Here is an 18212-nt window from a genome sequence, read left to right on the forward strand (position 1 = left end):
AATGGATACATGAGCATTCTTCTACATGCTCACCTCCAGTTGAACCAGCACCATTTGCTGAAAATGCTATCTTTTTCCATTGGATGGTTTCAGCTCCTTTTTCAAAAATTAAGTGACCACAGTTGTGTGGGTTCATTTCTGGGTCTTCAATTCTTTTCCCTGCTCTATCTGTCTGTCTCTGTACCAATACCATGCAGTTTTAATCACTATTGCTCTGAAATACTGCTTGAGTTAAGGGATACTTATTCCCCCAGAAGTCCTTTTATTGTTGAGGATAGTTTTAGCTATCCTGGATAATCCAGATGAATTTGCAAATTGTTCTGTCTAACTCTGTAAAGAATTGAGGTGGAATTTTAATGGGAAATACATTGAATCTGTAGATTGCTTTTTGTAAAATAGCCATTTTTACTATATTATTCCTGCCAATGCATGAGCATGGAAGATCTGTCCATCTTCTGAGATCTTCTTCAATTTCTATCTTCAGAGGCTTAAAGGTCTTATCATACAGATTTTTCCCTTGCTTAGTTAAATTCACAACGAGGTGTTTTATATCATTTGGGACTGTTATGAAGGCTGTCGTATCCATAATTTATTTCTCGGCTTGTTTCTCTTTTGTATGGAGGAAGGCTACTGATTTATATGAGTTAATTTTATACCCATCCACTTTGTTAAGGTGTTTACCATGTTCAGTAGTTCTTTGGTGGAACTTTTTGGATCACATAACTATACAATCATATCATCTGCAAATAGTGATATTTTGACTTCCTCCTTTCTAATCTTTATCTCTTTGATCTCTTTTTTTGGCTTATTGTTCTGTCTAGGTCTTTGAGAACTATATTGCATAAGTAGGGAGAGAGGGGGCAGCCTTGCTTAGTCCCTGATTTTAGTGAGATTGCTTTAAGTTTCTCTACATTTAGTTTAATATTAGCTAATGGTCCCTGTATATGGCTTTTACTAGGTTTAGGTATGGGCCTTGAATTCCTGTTCTTTCCAGGAGTTTTATCATGAAGGGATGTTGAATGTTGTCAAATCCTTCCTCAGCATCTAATGAAATTATCGTGTGATTTTTGTCTTTAAGTTTGTTTATGTAGTGGATTACATTGACAGTTCTCTATAAGTTAAACCAACCCTGCATCCCTGGAATGAAGACTACCTTATCATGATGGATGATTGTTTTGATGTGCCCTTGGATTCGGTTTGGCAGAATTTTACAGATCATCTTTGCATTGATATTCATAAGGGTTATTGATCTGAAATTCTCTTTCTTTGTTGGGTCTTTATGTGGTTTAGGTATAAGAGTAATTGTGGCTTCATAGAAGGAATTTGGTAGCACTCAAACTGTTTTAATTTCGTGGATAGTATTGGTGTGAGGTCTTCTATGAAGGTCTGATAGAATTCTGCACTGAAACCATCTGGACCTGGGCTCTTTTTGGTTGGGAGACATTCAGTGACTGCTTCTATTTTTTAGGAGTTATTGGGGTATTTAAATGGTTTATTTGTTCCTGATTTAACTTGGGTACCTGTTATCTGTATAGGAAATTGTCCATTTCCTCCAGATTTTCAAGTTTTCTTGAAGATAAACTTTTGTAGTAGGTCTGATGATTTTTAGAATTTCCCCTTCTCTGTTGTTATATCTCCCACTTCATTTCTGAATTTTTTTTTGGTTCTTTTTTTCGGAGTTGGGGATCGAACCCAGGGCCTTGCGCTTCCTAGGCAAGTGCTCTACCACTGAGCTAAATCCCCAACCCCCATTTCTGAATTTTTTAATTTGGACACGCTCTCTGTGTCCTCTGGTGAGTCTGACTAAGGGTTTATCTATCTTGTTGATTTTCTCAAAGACCAGCTCTTGGTTCTGTTTATACTTTCTATGGATTTTGCTTTCCCTCAAGTGCTGTGCACTGGAGAATAGAGGTGTAAATTAGGAGAATATGCTGTCCTATTAAATTAGAAACATTCTTTCTGTGTCTCTACTGGTCATCCCTGTTTCTTACTCAGAAGAGCAAACATCAGAAGAGAAAGTATACATTTTGGTGATTCCCTACATGTCTTCCAAAGTATTTCTAGGTTCACATTCTGGTAGACAAAATTGGGGCGTTAAAGCTCCAATCAGCAAAATTGGGATGGGAGTCCGGGCAGTGAGCAGATCAGGGTATGAGGGATGATGGCTAGATGAGTGATCTTATGCTTCTCAGTTAAGATCATAAATCTCACTCTGGTCTGAATCCTCATTTACTGAATCACTGATGTGACCATCACTCACATTTCGGCCCTTGGCTACTTCCATGCAGGGTGTCAGAATTCTGTACAGGATCCAGGAATATTCTCACATGTGTTTTAGTCAAATATTGATCTTGGGAAATAAGGCAAATGAAAGTATAGGTTGCAAGGTCAAATCTTTTTGCAACAAATTTTAGAAGTCTAGACAATTTTAGCCTTTTCCAAGAAGATCTCTTAGCCCTTCATCCTCCTCATGTGCCCTTACAACACTTCACACTCTACCCCAGGACTGCCCAAGACCTGACAACAACTTATACCCTGTATCAAGTGTACATAGTTGGACAGCTCAGCTGGGCATAGAGAAATGCTCTGTGCTCCCCACCACCTTCTATACTCCTACCCCTTTTTAGATCCTGATTTCCTTCGTTCTCTCCTTCTATCCCTGTGGGAATGACAGGGTGCATACTCTTCTTCCTCAGGTTCATCCTGACCTTTTTTCCACAGATGCGAGAAGACTGAAACTAGCACTGTTATTAGACGCTGGATCTTCAACAGTGACTATGATTGAGATAACACCTACCCTTGATGACCAGTTCTGTGATGCATTTTCCTTTGGTTTGTCCATCAACTATAGCAATAGCATCTTCCTGCAGTCTTATTCAAAGAATTTCATGTGTGTTTTCTACTGTTCTGATATGAGTAGAATAACATAAATAATGACAAGTCATAGCGGTACACATCTTAAATCCCAGCACTTGACAGGCCTAAGCTGGAAGATTTTTATGACATTGAAGCTAGATTATTCTTCTCAGTGAAATTTCCTCCTTACGCAATGCAAGAGAAGATGTATTTTATTCTTTCTAGCACCTCCTTCTGTAGTACATTCTCTTTACATCCCCCCCAATAAATCCTGTCCAACTTTTCCAGTTTTCTTCTTTATAACACCTGGGTCCTACTATTCCCCTCTCTATCTCTTTCTTTTTCTAAGCTCTTCTCTTAATTTGGGAGGGTTTTCCTCCAGTCCATATCCTTTTAGGTGTTCAATAAGGTGTTTCCAATAGCAACATATACTGTTTTTAATATCTTTATTTGGTTTCATTATTTTGGTTTGATAGAGCACTGCGATGGAAAATGTCTTAGTGATGAGACTGTTCATGTCACCTTATGTGCTATTGTTCACTGTCAGCTTCTCTCATGAGTCTTATGAACCAGATGTGTAAATCACCAAGGATCCCTGAGTTTGAATCTGCGGTGGTGGAAATTGGAGGTGAGGCATTTGTGAGATGATTAGGTCATGAGGATAAAACCTTCACAAATGAGACTCGAGTCTTCCTTAAGGAAAAAGACAAAAGGACTCCTAGATTCTTGTCCTCCATGTGAATACACAGAAGCAGGTCATTTAGGAACCAGGAAATTGCCTCACCAGGCCATTGGATCTGGCAAACATTATTCTTTACTTCCTTGCCTTCAGATACATGAGAAAAATTTCTTGTCCTCAAGACAGAGGCCACTTCAGAAAACCACAAAACATCAAAATGAGTTCTGAATCCCAGTCACAATAGATAATCCTACAAGACAGCCACTAAGCGCAAGGATTGGGCATCTTGAAGGTGTGTGTGAAAAAGTATATGGTCCAGAGTATCCTGGAGTTTGCTGTAAAATTGTGTCATGTGGAAATGTCAGAAGCTACAGCCATAATGTCTTAATAACCTGACTGTTTAAACATGTGCTGAGTATTGACAACAACAGCTATGCTAATATGGATACAAAGGATGTGTTTTCTAATGTTTTCCCTTTTAAACTTATTTTGGAAGACTTTTGGTCCTTTGTATTGCCATTGGCTTTTCAACCCTTTCTGTTCATTTCTACTAAAAATTATTGAGAAGACTGTTATTGAAGTTGAAGAAGGTAAGGAAATTAATGATCACAAATTTGAAAAGGCCTTCCTCAGTAGTGGTTAGAACAGGAATCTGTAAACATAATTATATTACAAGTTACAAAGACTGCTTACTGGTTAGGTCATTTGATATCCTAGTAAAGGACATAATTTACTTTACAACATCCATATCAGGGAAATCAGAACCACCTATAAGTTCCGATCAAGGAAATTTGTACTTATGTACCCCTTTAGGGCTCAGCAGACAGCAAAATGGGCCTATTAAAAATAGAAAGAATTGTGGAATGCATATAAATAAATACTTAAATATATAAATACAGAAATAAATAAATGGAAGGAAATGATTCAAGGATGAATTGGAATATATATATATATATATATGTATATATAAAGAGTAATGGAATCTATATTGTAAAGTAAGATGCACAATGTGCTGAGGCTGTTTTTGTTGTTTGTGTATATATGATTTGAGAGATGACCATTCTGTGTTGCACAACCTTATGGGAATTCATCTCTAGAAGAAGCTAATTTTCCTCCTCTGAGTAGATTTTAGTTGTTTATAATTCTTTGTTTAGGGGTGTGACTCCATAAATGAACTTTCAATTTCTGAGACAGTTTAAATATCAGTACGCTAATGTAGAACTCAGGTTTTTTTTAAAGGTAAATGGCAGGGTATACACGTTCTCCATTTTTATGCATATATACATATGTACATTATATATGTATATATATTCATATATACAAATAATTTTAACATCTGTACACACTCTGAGTTTTATTACAATTCGTTAGTTTCTGGTTTTAAATGGAATATGCTACATGTCCATTTGTATATCAATATTACTTGATTAAAATGTCCACTTTTCATCTTACTCTGACTTTTTAGACTTGAAAAGTTAATCTTTGAGCATCTGTAAAATATAAAAAGCTAGAAACAGTGTATGGGAATGTAAAAGTCAGAGTCCTTACGGGGTGAGAGTATTAGTAGAATACATGTTCTATGAATGTAGGGGATAAAGGTTTAAGGACAGAAAGGCATATTGAGCTATAAAGAAGTGTGGGGTTTGGATAACAAAAACGAAAGGATAAATAAAAATCTATCATTTTTAATTTAACTACATTGTACAGTAATTTAAAAGTCTAATAGTGGCTTTTTAGAATACTGAGTGGTTAAAGTTATGGAGTGCTCTTGTAGAGCATGAATGATTCGTTTCCAGCACCCATATGGTTGATAGAGTACTCCCTGTAACTCCAGATTCAAGAAATCCATGACTCTAGCCTCAGATCGCACTAGAACCCACATGCACATAACTACATACACAGATATAGAAATTAAAATCTAATCAAATATTTCAAAAGTATTATTTATAAGAAGACTTTAAAGACATGTATCATACATGCATAGACAAGGTTCCTCCCATAAGACAAGGGTTGATAACTGAAAACTTAGTGCCAAATGTGAGATAGTCCCTATGACTCAAGGAGGCCCCAGCGGGTCCTAAAACAAAAAGAACATCTCCTCTCTTCTTCCGTTGTCTCCCCAAAAGAAAGAGAAAGACACTGTACCTGAAGCCAAATTTTATACGGGCTGTAGTACATGGAGAAATCATGTTGGAAATGATGTAGAAATTTTATTACTGCTGGGCACTTTTCACTGATGTGCAGCCAATTCTGGGAGATAAGTTAACAATAGTTCTGTCCTGCAAGGTACATTGAATGCTATAATGCCTATTTGCCAGGCAAAATGTGTATACTGGCAAAATCCTTGCACAAAAGTTCTGGGAGCAACCACCTCCTTTTGCATTAAATTTGAACCTTACACCACATTAGTAAAAGAATTCAAGAATGGAATTATAAACTTCGAAAGGTAAATCAGTAATATTTTATTTAGGAAATTTTTGCCTATGAATATCCAGTTTTTTCTACTGAGTATGTTTGAGACACCATGCTTAATTTAGATTTATCTTGGTGCCATTAGAATAGTAAGCACAGTCAAGTAGGTCTATTTCAAAGAGTCCCTTTTTTCATTGAATACATGATGTAATGACTATAGGCTTTTAGAAACCTTGAAGTCAAACAATGTGTGGCAACTCACTGCATTCTTTCTTGTAGTTAAGTTTGATATATTGCTTCTTTATGTTTCTATATGTTTTAAAATCAGCTTATTTATGACAAAGAAAATTGCTGATAATTCAATTATTTTTACTAATATTTATTTCCTATGACCTATGCTTTTCTGTCATATATATATATATATATATATATATATATATATATATATATATATATATCTTTTGTTTAAATTTTCATGTTTAAATTCATGATAACCTAGTTTGGAAAGGAAGTTCAAAAAGGTGTCAAAGGAAATGTTGAGTATGGATAAGATCAAGTTATGTTGTATATATTTACAGAATTATTAAAGAATGAATTAAAGGGGTTTAAAAGTAAAAGAAAATAGTTTCTGGATTTTTTTTGACATTTTCCCAGTAGAATAACATAGTGATGTTTAGTGCCTCATATTTCATCATGTATAAACATTCTTTAATTTTGTTTTTACCTACTGTGTCACTTGATTATATTTGCTATTTAAGCTGGTTCTAGTTGTATGAAGGCTCAGGATACAGAACTTTAATTATCATTTTTTCTTGACAGCACTGTAATATCACTTACTTGGTAAAGAGACATTAATTTCAATTGGAAAATTGATAAAAATATATAAAAATGTTGTAAGTGCCTGCCTAACTAAGGAAAGCAGGAGGGGTAAAGATAATTTATTTAGGGAATGAGCTCTCTTGAGATTTATGTTAGGTCACTGGCAAAGTATCCCACAGGTCAAGGCTCAAATGGGTCATTTTGAGGGTGCTCCTGTGCTCTGTCTTATTCTATGATTCAAGATCTCAATGAAATGAACAACATCCCCTCTGTTCAACAGAGTGTCTGTGGGTTTCCAACAAAGTAACAGCATCCTTATAGGTGGTAAGGCCTGGTACCTATGTCAGACATTCTGATTAGCATAGATTCTTGTACTTTGTGGATGTTAGGGGTGGTGGAAGGATCAAATTATTTTAATATGGAACCTTAAATCACTAATGTCCATTTTTTCATACCCATCCAGTAGTACACTTGCCCTATTGCTCACTTCTTCCATCCTTCTTTTTCAGACATTCTTAATCCCATCAGTCTATGATGTTGGTATTACAAAGAAAATATAAGTTTGGGGAGAGATGTATAGACATGGTGGGCTCATGCTGCTGCATGAGAACTGTGTGCTTGCTTCTCACTGCCACTTCTGTTCCCAAATTTGCAGCTCGGAGTCCTTTTAGCTCTCCTCAATTCTTTCTTTTATGAGTGTAATGTCATAGATCATCTCCCAGAAGTAAGATGATAAGCAGCATTCTTCTTTATTCATTCATCAGAGCGAGTGGCTCAGCTCTTATCTGATCCTTGACCCATAAGGAACCTCTTATATTTGCTTTTCTATTTTTATCTCTGACATTCATCCAGTGTACCATGTTCAGCTCTCAAGGGAGAGTTCCTGTAAGACCAAAAATGCAAAAAATGTGTTCCTTGTACCTTGATGGCAGCTTCTTCTGGAATGTAAGGCAGGAAGTCCCAAGATAATAGATTCTACTTTTCCTTCATGTGCTATGCACTTCCCTGTCCCTAGGAAATACGAAGCGAAACTAAGAGAATGTGCTTTCCTCTTAAAATAGGAAAGTTCTCTCTGTGCCTCTATTGGCCATCACTGTCTCTTACTCAGAAAAACAAACCTCAGAAGAGAAAGTATTCATTTTGGTGGTTCCCTGCGTGGTTTCCAGGGGATTTCTAGGGTTATATAGTCAGGTAGACAAAATTTGGGCCCGAAAACTCTACTTAGCAGATTGTGATTGGAGTCCTGACTTGAGTAGATTAGGGTATGAGGGATGATGGATAGAGATGTCATCTCAATCCTCTCAGTAAGGATGACAAAGTTCACTATAGCCTGTCTCCTCATTTACTGACTCACCGGTTTGACCTGCACTCACATTTTGAACTTTGTCTTCCTTCTTCTCCAGGATACCGGATCCTTTATGAGTTCTGTTTCAGTTACAGTGAACAGACACCATGACCAATGTAAGTTTTATAAAGGACAATATTTTATTGGGGCTGGCTTACAGGTTCAGGTGTTCAGTCCAGTGTCATCAAGGTAGGAGCATGGTAGCATCTCAGCATCCAGGCAGGCATGGTGCAGAAGGAGCTTAATTCTAAATTTTCACTCAAAGGAAGCTAGGGACTGCCTGAGCATCCCCAGGCTGTTAGGAGGAGGGTCTCCAAGCCCACTCCCACATTGACACACTTTCTCCAACAAGGCCACACCTTCTAATAGTACTACTCCCTGAGCCAAGAATATGCAAACCACATTTCACTCTTTGGCCTCCATAGGCTTGTTTAAACCCATGAGTCTATGGAGGCCATACCTAAACTTAGCATAATAAAAAGGTACATTTAGTCTTACTCTCATATTCCCCATAATCTATAGCAGTATCAACAATGTTAACAGTCCAAAGCTCAGTCTCTTCTGAGATCCATCCAATCACTTAATTGTAATCATTGAATTAAGACAGGCAACCAAGTGGGCAAACTGCAAACTCTGCCAGCTCCATGTCTGTTGTCAAAGAGGTCTTCAGATCTTCAACTCCTTTTTTATCTCTTTTCATTACAACAAACTTCTTTCCCCTGGGGTGGGTCCACTCCCTATTAGCAGCTTTCTTCAGCAGATAACCTGTGGCTCTGCTGTCTTTAACGTATTTGTGTCTCCAAGGCAGCTTGTTTCAATATCTTGGATACACACATGATCCTCAAAATGTCTGCATTCACTCCTGCAGCTCTGCCCTCTGTTGCAGTTTCAATTTATCCACACTACCCTGTTGTTGTTGCTCTTGGTGATCATCCCATGGTACTGGCTTTTCCCATATATTTGGGTCTTCCATTGCATACAGGCTTCACCAATAGCCTCTCATATGCTCTCTACATGTTGCCAAGACTTAACTCCTTTGCCTGATCCCTTCAATCCTGGGCCATCAATTGCTACTGAGCATGCACCTTCACCAATGTCCTTCCATGGCCTCTCACAGTGCCCAGCCTCAGCTGCTCTCCATGACCCCTTCTTTGCCTTAAAAAGCAGTACCATCTGGGTGACTCTTACACATTATCAAATCGTGCCACAGTATGAGGTAAAACCTTGGCATCTTTGGAACACAGCTCTCATAAAAAACACTTCCCAGAAGATTTAACCACAGTGATGCTGATCTCTCTGTTATATCCAGCTAACCCATATCAATTGTCCTTCTACTCTTGAATATAATGTTAGAGAAATGTGGATGAATCTGCTGAGTTCTGCTGCTTACAGGAGATGGAACATGTCCCCTTTGTTCTATTATATTATTACTAGTTTCCTCTTTTCTAACTCCTTCACTGCCATAGCTTGCTGTCCTGGATCTTGCTGTAGATTGACCTTCGAATTTAGAGATCTATATGCCTGTCTCCTGGGATTAATGGTTTACACAAAATTGCCTGGAGCTAACTTAGCTGAGTGAATCCTTGACATGAGGTCATCACTCCCGTAATTCAATTAATATCCTTGAACACAGGAATCAGTTCCATTTCACTTACAGTTGTCCCTTTAATATTCAATCCATTTATTTAGTATTTTTTTTCTTTCTCAACTTCCCTTTTCTATTATAATACTCTTCAGGAGCATGAAGTTTAGTAACCACACAACAGAATTTATACTAGGCTGTTTTGTGATTTCCTCTTTCAAAGCAATTAATCTACATCCCTTCACCTTAACCTCATGAATACTTTTTGGACAATGGCGAAAACTAGTCACATTTCCCCCCATAATACCTCAAAAACAGTCTTTAATACATATACAGAAATTCTTCTTCACTGAAACAATTTGGGCCAGGTCTTAACCTTTCAAATTACTCTCAGTAGCAAAGTCTTCCACATTCCTACTAAGGTAACCCATTGAGCACCATTTAAAGCAGTCCACTGCTTCCAAATCTAAAGTTCCAAAACCAAATTCTTCCAAACAAAAGCATGGTCAGTCATATCACAGCAATATCCCAGTTCCTGGTTCCAATTTCTGCCCTCGGTAGGATCTTGTTGCTGTGAACGAAAACTATGAAAAGTGTAAGTTTTACAAAAGAAAAACTTAAATTGGGGATGGCTTATAAATTCCGAAGTTCAGTCCAGTATCATCCAAGCAGGAGCATGGCAGCATCACAGCATCCAGGAAGGAATGGTATAGTAGGAGCTTAGTTCTATCTTCACCCGAAGAAAGCCAGGAACTGACTGAGCATTACCATGCAGCAAGAAGGAGGGTCTCAAAGCCTATCTCCACACTGCCACACTTCCTCCAACAAGGCCACACCTTCTAATAGTGCCACATCCTGGGGTAAGCATATACAAACCACAACAGGTTGAAAGAATGTTGTCACATGTGATTTAATCAAACATTATCTGGGGAAATAATACAAAATAAAGGAAACATTGCATGGATAAATCTTTCTGCAACAAGTTTCAGACAAGTCTAGCACAACTTGGTCTGTTCCAAGGACAGTTTTTAGCCCTTCATCTTCCTCCTGTGCCCTTTCAACACATCACCCTCTATTCCAACACTGTCCAAGCCCTGACAACAGCTTGTACTCTGCATCAGGTGTATATAGTTGGATGGCTTAGCTGGGCATAGAGAAATGCTCTGTGATCCCTCCCACCCTCAATACTCCTACCCTTTAGTAGATCCTGATTTCTTCCCTTTTCTCCTCTGACCTACCAGGACTGACAGATTTCATACTCTTCTTCCTCTGTGGTTAATACCATCCCTTTTCCCCACAAATCCAACCAAACAGAAACTAACACTGTAGTTAGATGATGGATCTCCAACAGTGACTGTGGAAGAACTGACACATTCCTTTGGTGACCAGTTATGTGATGCATTTTCCATTGGATTGTCCATCAAACCATACTTCTAGCAGTTTCCTGAAGTCTAATTCAAAGTATTTCATTTACTTTTTGAGTTGCTGTGATACAAGTAGAGCAACATAAGGGATACCAAGGCATGGTGATGCATACTTTAAATGCCAGCACTTGAGAGCCAGAAGCAGGAGGATTTTTATGACTTTGAAGCTACATTGTTCTGCTAACTGAGATTTTTTTCCCAAAGTAATGCCAGAGAAGATTCATTTTGTTCTCTCTTGCATGTCCCTTAGTAGTATACTCCCTTTACATTTCCCCAAAAAGAACAACTTCTCCAATTTTGCCAGTTTGATTTTTTTATAACACCTGGGTCCTACTGTCCCCCTGTCTATCTCTATCTCATTAAGCTCCTTGCTTCTGTTGTGAATAGTTTCCTTCAGTTAATAACCTTTTCAGAGTTCAATAATGTCTTTCTAAGAACAATAGATACTGATTTTCATATTTTTATTTAGTTTCATTATGTTGGTAGGATAAAACACTGTCATGGAAAATGACTTAGTGGTAAGACTCTTTATGTCACCTTATGGACTACTGTTCACTGTCAGCTTCACTTATGAGTCTTATAAACCAAATGTGTGAATCATCAAGGATCCATCTATTGGAATCTCAGGTGTTGGAATTTGGAGATGAGGCTTTTGTGAGGTGATTAGCTCTTGCATGTAGAACCCTTAAAATGAGGCTAATGTCCCTATTAAGGAAAAAGAGAAAAGTACTCTTACTTTCTTCTTTGTGAATACACAAAAGAGAGTCATTGAGGAAGTAAGAAGTGGCCTCGCCAGGCCTTGAATCTGGACAAACTTTATGGTGTACTCTCTTGCATTCAGATACATGAGAAAAATAAGCATTATTATCTTATGAGTTAGAAAGACTGCTTAATGGTTAAGGTCATTTAACATTCTTGTAACTGACCTAATTTAGTTCACAACATCCACCTAGGGTAATCACAACCACCTGTAACTACAGATCAAAGGTATTTGTATTTCAGTACCTCTTTAGGCTTCAGAACGCAACTCAATGTGCCTATTACAATAAGAAACAATGGGAGATGTTCATATATATAAATAAATAAATGTAAAGAAAATATAACTAGATGAATCAGAAATTAAATCCATATATATTTATGTATAACTTAAGATAGAGCAAAGGAATCTAAATTTTAAAGAAAGACACACAAACTACTGAGGTTGTTTTTGTTTCTTGTGTATATATGATTTGGGAGATGAACACCATGCATTGCAAAACTAATGGGAACTCATCTCTGGAAGATAATAATTCTCATCCTCTGAGTAGATATTCGTTATTTATAGTTCTTTGTCTAGGCATTGGACTCCATGAATTAGCTTTCATTGTCTGAGGCAATTTTAATAATCTTGTGCTAATGTAGAATTTTTTTTGGTCAATGGCATGAAAGGTCCACTTTCCTTTTTTATTCATATATATATATATGTGAATAAAATATATATTCATATATAAGATTAAAATATATTCATATATAGATGAATAAAATATATATTTGAATGACTAATTTCAACTTCTATGCAGGCTATTAATTTTAATACAATTTGTTAGTTTCTACATTTAATTGGAATATGCTATATTTCCATTTATATTTTGATATTATTTGATTAAATTTTTCCACTTTTCATCTTATTCTAAAATTTTAGATTTGAAAGATTAATTTTGATCATTTGTCAAATTTTGAAAGCTAGACAGTTTATGAGAATATGAAGGTCAGAGGCGATACAGGGTGAGATTTCTAGTAGAATGTATGAGCTTTAAAGTAGGGGATAAAAGTGTAAGCACAGAAAGGGGTGGTGAGATATAAGGAAGTGTGGGGTTTGGATCCCAAAAACAAAAAGGTAAATAAAAATCTATCAATTTCACATCTAACCACTTTGAATTTAGATTTAAAAATATAGTAGTGGCTGTTTAGAAGGCTAATTTGTTAAAGTCATGGAGGCCTCTTATAAAGGATGAAAGTTTGGTTTTCAGTACCTACATGGGTGACACAAAACTGCCTGTAACTCCACCATCAAGGAATCTGACACCTCTAACCTCAGAGGGAACCCACATGCACATGAACTACACAAGATATGAATATTAAAATAAAGTCAAATATTTCAAAAGTATAATTTATAAGAAAGAAGACTTTAATGACATGTACCATACATGCATAGACAATGTTTCTCCCATAAGACAAGGGATGATAACTGAAAATCTCAGTGCTAAATGTGAGATATTTTCCTATGACTCAAGGAGGACCCAGAGGGTCCTAAAACAAAAGGAACATCTCCACTGCTCTTGTTTGTCTCCCCAAACCAAAGAGTAGGACACTGTATCTGAAGACAAATTTTATTCTGGCTGTAGCATATGGAGAAATCATGTTGGAAATGACCTAGAAAATATCATTTCTGATGGTACTTTTCATTGTCTTAGAACCTGATGTGCACCCTACTGTGGAAAAGTTATCAGGAGATTTACCCAGCAAGATACATTGAATGCTATAATGCCTATTTGTCAGGCAAGATGTGTATCCTGGTGCAATCCTTGCACTAAAGTTCTTGGAGCAACCCACTGATTTTATAGTAGCTTTGAATATTATACCATTGGAGTAAAAGAATTCATGCCTGGAATTATAAACTTCGAAGGATGAGTCAGGAACATTTTTTTTTATCTCATCTTTTTTTTTTCATCTTTATTAACTTGAGTATTTCTTATTTACATTTCGATTGCCATTCCCTTTCCTTGTTTCTGGGCCAACATTCCCCTAACCCCATTCACTCCCCCTCTATATGGGTGTTCCCCTCCCCATCCTCCCCCCATTACCGCCCGCGCCCCAACAATAACGTCCACTGGGGGTTCAGTCTTGGCAGGACCAAGGGCTTATCCTTCTACTGGTGCTCTTACTAGGCTATTCATTGCTACCTATGAGGTTCGAGCCCAGGGTCAGTCCATGTATAGTCTTTGGGTAGTGGCTTAGTCCCTAGAAGCTCTGGTTTGTTTGCATTGTTGTTGAAATGGGGTCTCAGGTGCCTTCAAGCTCTTCCAGTCCTTCCTCTGATTCCTTCAACGGGGGTCCTGTTCTCAGTTCAGTGGTTTGCTGCTGGCATTCGCCTATGTTTTTGCTGTATTCTGGCTGTGTCTCTCAGGAGAGTTCTACATATGGTTCCTGCTTGCCTGCACTTCTTTGCATCATCCATCTTATCTAATTGGGTGGCAGTATATCTATGGGCCACATGTGGGGCACGCTATGAATGGGTGTTCCTTCTGCCTCTGTTTTAAAGTGTGCCTCCCTATTCCCAAGTCAGGATCTTTTTATTTGATAAATTTTTGCCTATGGATATCCTGAATATGTTTTTTTTCTACTGAATATGTTTGATACACCATGCTTAATTCAGAATTATCTTGTTGCCATTTGAATTATTTAGTGATGACAGTCAAGCAAGTCTATTTCAGAAATATCCCTTTTTCACTGATTACAAAAACTAAGGACTATAGCTATATAGAAAGACTGAAATTAAACAATGTGTGTCACCTAACTTTATTTTTTTCTTGAAGTTAAGTTTGGATATTTTACATTGTGTTATTATATATTTTCAACCCATCTTATTGATGACTAAGAAAATTGCTAATAAGTCATTGATATTTGCTAAAATATTTTCCTATGACCTTTGATTTGCTGTGTCATATATATATATATATATATATATATATATATATATATATATATATATGTGTGTGTGTGTGTGTGTGTGTGTGTGTATACTTTTTCTATTAATTCACAGTTTTGTGAATTTCTGGTAACCTAGTTTGAAAGGGAAATTTAAGGTTAGTAGAAAGAAGATGTTGAGTATGGATAAGATCCAGATATGTTGCTTATATTTACAAATTATCAAAAAATGAGTTAAAGAGGTTTCATAATAAAATACAATGCTTTATGATACTCTTTTGATATTTCCCCAGAAGAATAACATACTATAGTTTAGTGCCTCTTCTTTCATCCTCTATAAACCTTGTATAATTTTGTATTTTTACCTTATGTGTCTGGTGATTATACATGTTCTTTAAGCTTGTTAGTTGTACTAAAGGCTTGGGCTTCAGAGTTTTAATTATCAATTTCTTGAGAGAACTATAATATCACTTGCTGCAAATAGAGTAATGAACTCCAATATGAAAGTTGGTAAAAATGTATAAAGACATTGGAAGTACCTGCCTAACTAGGGAATGAAGGAGAGGTGAGAAGTATTCACTTAGGGATTGAGCTCTCTCCAGATATATGCTAGGTTGATGGTGAAGAATCCCACTGGTCATGCCTTCCACCCAGACTTACATAAAAATAGGTCTTGTTGATGGGAGAATCTGTGTGATCTGTCTTGTTCTCTGACTCTAGATCTCACTGCAATGAGAAACATTATCTCTAATCCCTACTGGACCTTCCTTTGTGGGTGGGTTTCAAAAAAAATAAGAGCTCTACAGGTGGTAGGGTCTGGAACCTTTGTTGGACTTTCTGATCAGCACAGATTTGTGGACATTGTGGAGGTTAGGGGTGGTAGAGGATCAAATTCTTTTAAAGATGCACCTTACATCACTAATCCCCATGTTCTCATACCCATTCTGCAATGCATAGCCCTATAAAACTTCAGAAGAGAAATATAGAATTTAGCGATTCCCTGAATTGTTTCCAGAGAAATGATAGGTGGACATATTCGGGTAGACAAAATTTGTACCCTAAAACTCCACTTAGGAAATTTGGCATTGGAGCCGGACTATGAGTAGATGAAGGCATGAGGGATGATGGCTACTGATGTGATCTTAGTCTTCTTTCTGACTATGTCAAATCTCCTACCCTTTTGTAGATCCTGATTTTCTTCCTTCTCTACTTCTATCACTTTGGGACTGACAGATTACATACTCTTCTTCCTCTGCAGTTTATACTGACAATTATTTTCCACAAATGCAACATACTGTAACTAACACTGTAGTTAGATGCTAGTTCTCCAACAGTTACTATGGCAGAGCTGACACCGATTCTTGATGACCAGTTCGGTAATGTGTTTTCCATTGGTTTTTCCATCAAATCATAGCAATAGCATCTTCCTGCAGTCTTATTCAATGAATTTCATGTGTGTTTGGTACTGCTGTGTTGTGGGAAGAGCAACATAAGTGAAACTAATACATGGTGGTAAATAGCTTAAATTGCAGCACATGAGAGGGAAAACCAGAGGATTTTTATGAGTTTGAAACTAGATTGTTCTACTTAGTGAGACTTCCTCCCAAAGCAATGCAAAAAGCATTTATTTTATTCCTTCTTGTATTTCCCTTAGTAGTACCCTGCCTTTACAATAGCTCACACACAAAAAAAAACACTCTGTCCAACTTTTCCAGTTTCATTTTTTATAACACAGGGGTCCTACTATCCCCAATTCTATCTCCATCTCATTTAAGCTCTATGCTTAGGTTATGATTATTTTTCTCCAGTCAATAACTTTTAGATGTTCAAAAAAGTCTTCCCAAGAGCAATAGATACTGGTTTTCATATGTTTATTTAGTTTCATTATATTGGTTGTATAAAACATTGTGATGGAAATGATTCAGTGGTGAGACTGTTTATGTTACCTTATGTGCTATTGTTACTGTCTGCTTTGTTTATGAGTCTGATGAACCAGATGTGTGAATCACCAAGGTTCCTTGTGTCGAAATCTAAGGTAATGGAATTTGAAGATGAGACTTTTGGGAGATGATTAGTTCATGAAGGCAAAACCCTTACAAGTAAGACTCATATCCCTATTAAGGAAAAAGACAAAGGTGTGCCTACTTTCTTCTCCTCTGTGTGAATACACAGAAGAGAGTCATTTAGGAACCAGGAAATGGCCTCACCATGCCATTGATCTTAGGCAAACATTTTACTGTACTTCATAGCCTTCAGGTACATGAGAAATTTTTCTTTTTCTCAAGACAGATGGCATTTCAGAAAACCACAACAGATCAAAATGTGTTATGGATCCCAGTCACAACAGACATACCTACAAAACAACTCTTACACATAAGCTTTGGGCATCTTGAAGGTGTGTTTGTAAGAGAATAAGTGCTGGAATGTCCTGGAGTTTGCTGTGAGATTGTGTCACCTTAAAATGTGAGACCCTACACCCATGATGTCTTATCAACCTGAGTGTTTAAACATGTGCTGAACAATGACAACAATAGCTATGCTAATATGGATGTGAAGGATGTGTCTTCTAATTTTGTTCATTTTAAACTTATTCTGGAGTATTTTAGGTCCTTTGTATTGCCATGGGCATTTTAAATAATTTTATTAATTTCTCCTAAAAAGTATTGAGAAGAATGTTATTGAGGTTGAAGAAGGTAAGTAGATTAATGATCACACATTTGGAAAGGCCTTCCTCAGTAGTTGTTAGAAAAAGTCACTGTAAACATTACTGTATTATAAATTAGAAAGCTTGCTTAGTGGTTAAGGTCATGTAACATTCTCATAAAGGACCTGATTTAGTTTACAACATCCACTTCAGGTAAATCACAACCAGCTATAACTACAGATCAAGGGCACTTGTAGTTAAGTACATCTTTAGTGTTCAGAAGGCACCTAAACGTGCCTATTACAAAGAGAAACAAGTGTAGATATGCAAATATAAATAAATAAATAATAGAAAATATTACTAGATGAATTGAACATTAAATTCATATAATATACATATATCCATATATGTAAAACAATTTTTAAGGTAGAGCAAAGGAAAATAAATCTTAAAGTAGGATGCACAACCTGCTGAGGCTCTGTTTGTTGTTTGTGTATTTTAGTGATGATCTCTCTATGTTATACATTTGTATGGAAATTGATCTGTGCAAATGCTAATTCTCCTTCTCTAAGTAGGTATTATTTGTATATACTTCTTTGTTTACGGTTGGGGGTCCATGAATTAACTTTCATTTTCTGAGACAGTTTTAATGTTCTTATGCTAATGTAGAACTCATCTTTTTTAACAACAATGGTATGGTATAGCCATTGTCATTTATATCCATATATATAATTAATTTTAAATTTTATGTACAGTCTTAGTTT

The sequence above is a fragment of the Rattus norvegicus genome, chromosome 8, assembly GCF_036323735.1.
Source record: "Rattus norvegicus strain BN/NHsdMcwi chromosome 8, GRCr8, whole genome shotgun sequence".
Lineage (NCBI taxonomy): Eukaryota > Metazoa > Chordata > Mammalia > Rodentia > Muridae > Rattus > Rattus norvegicus.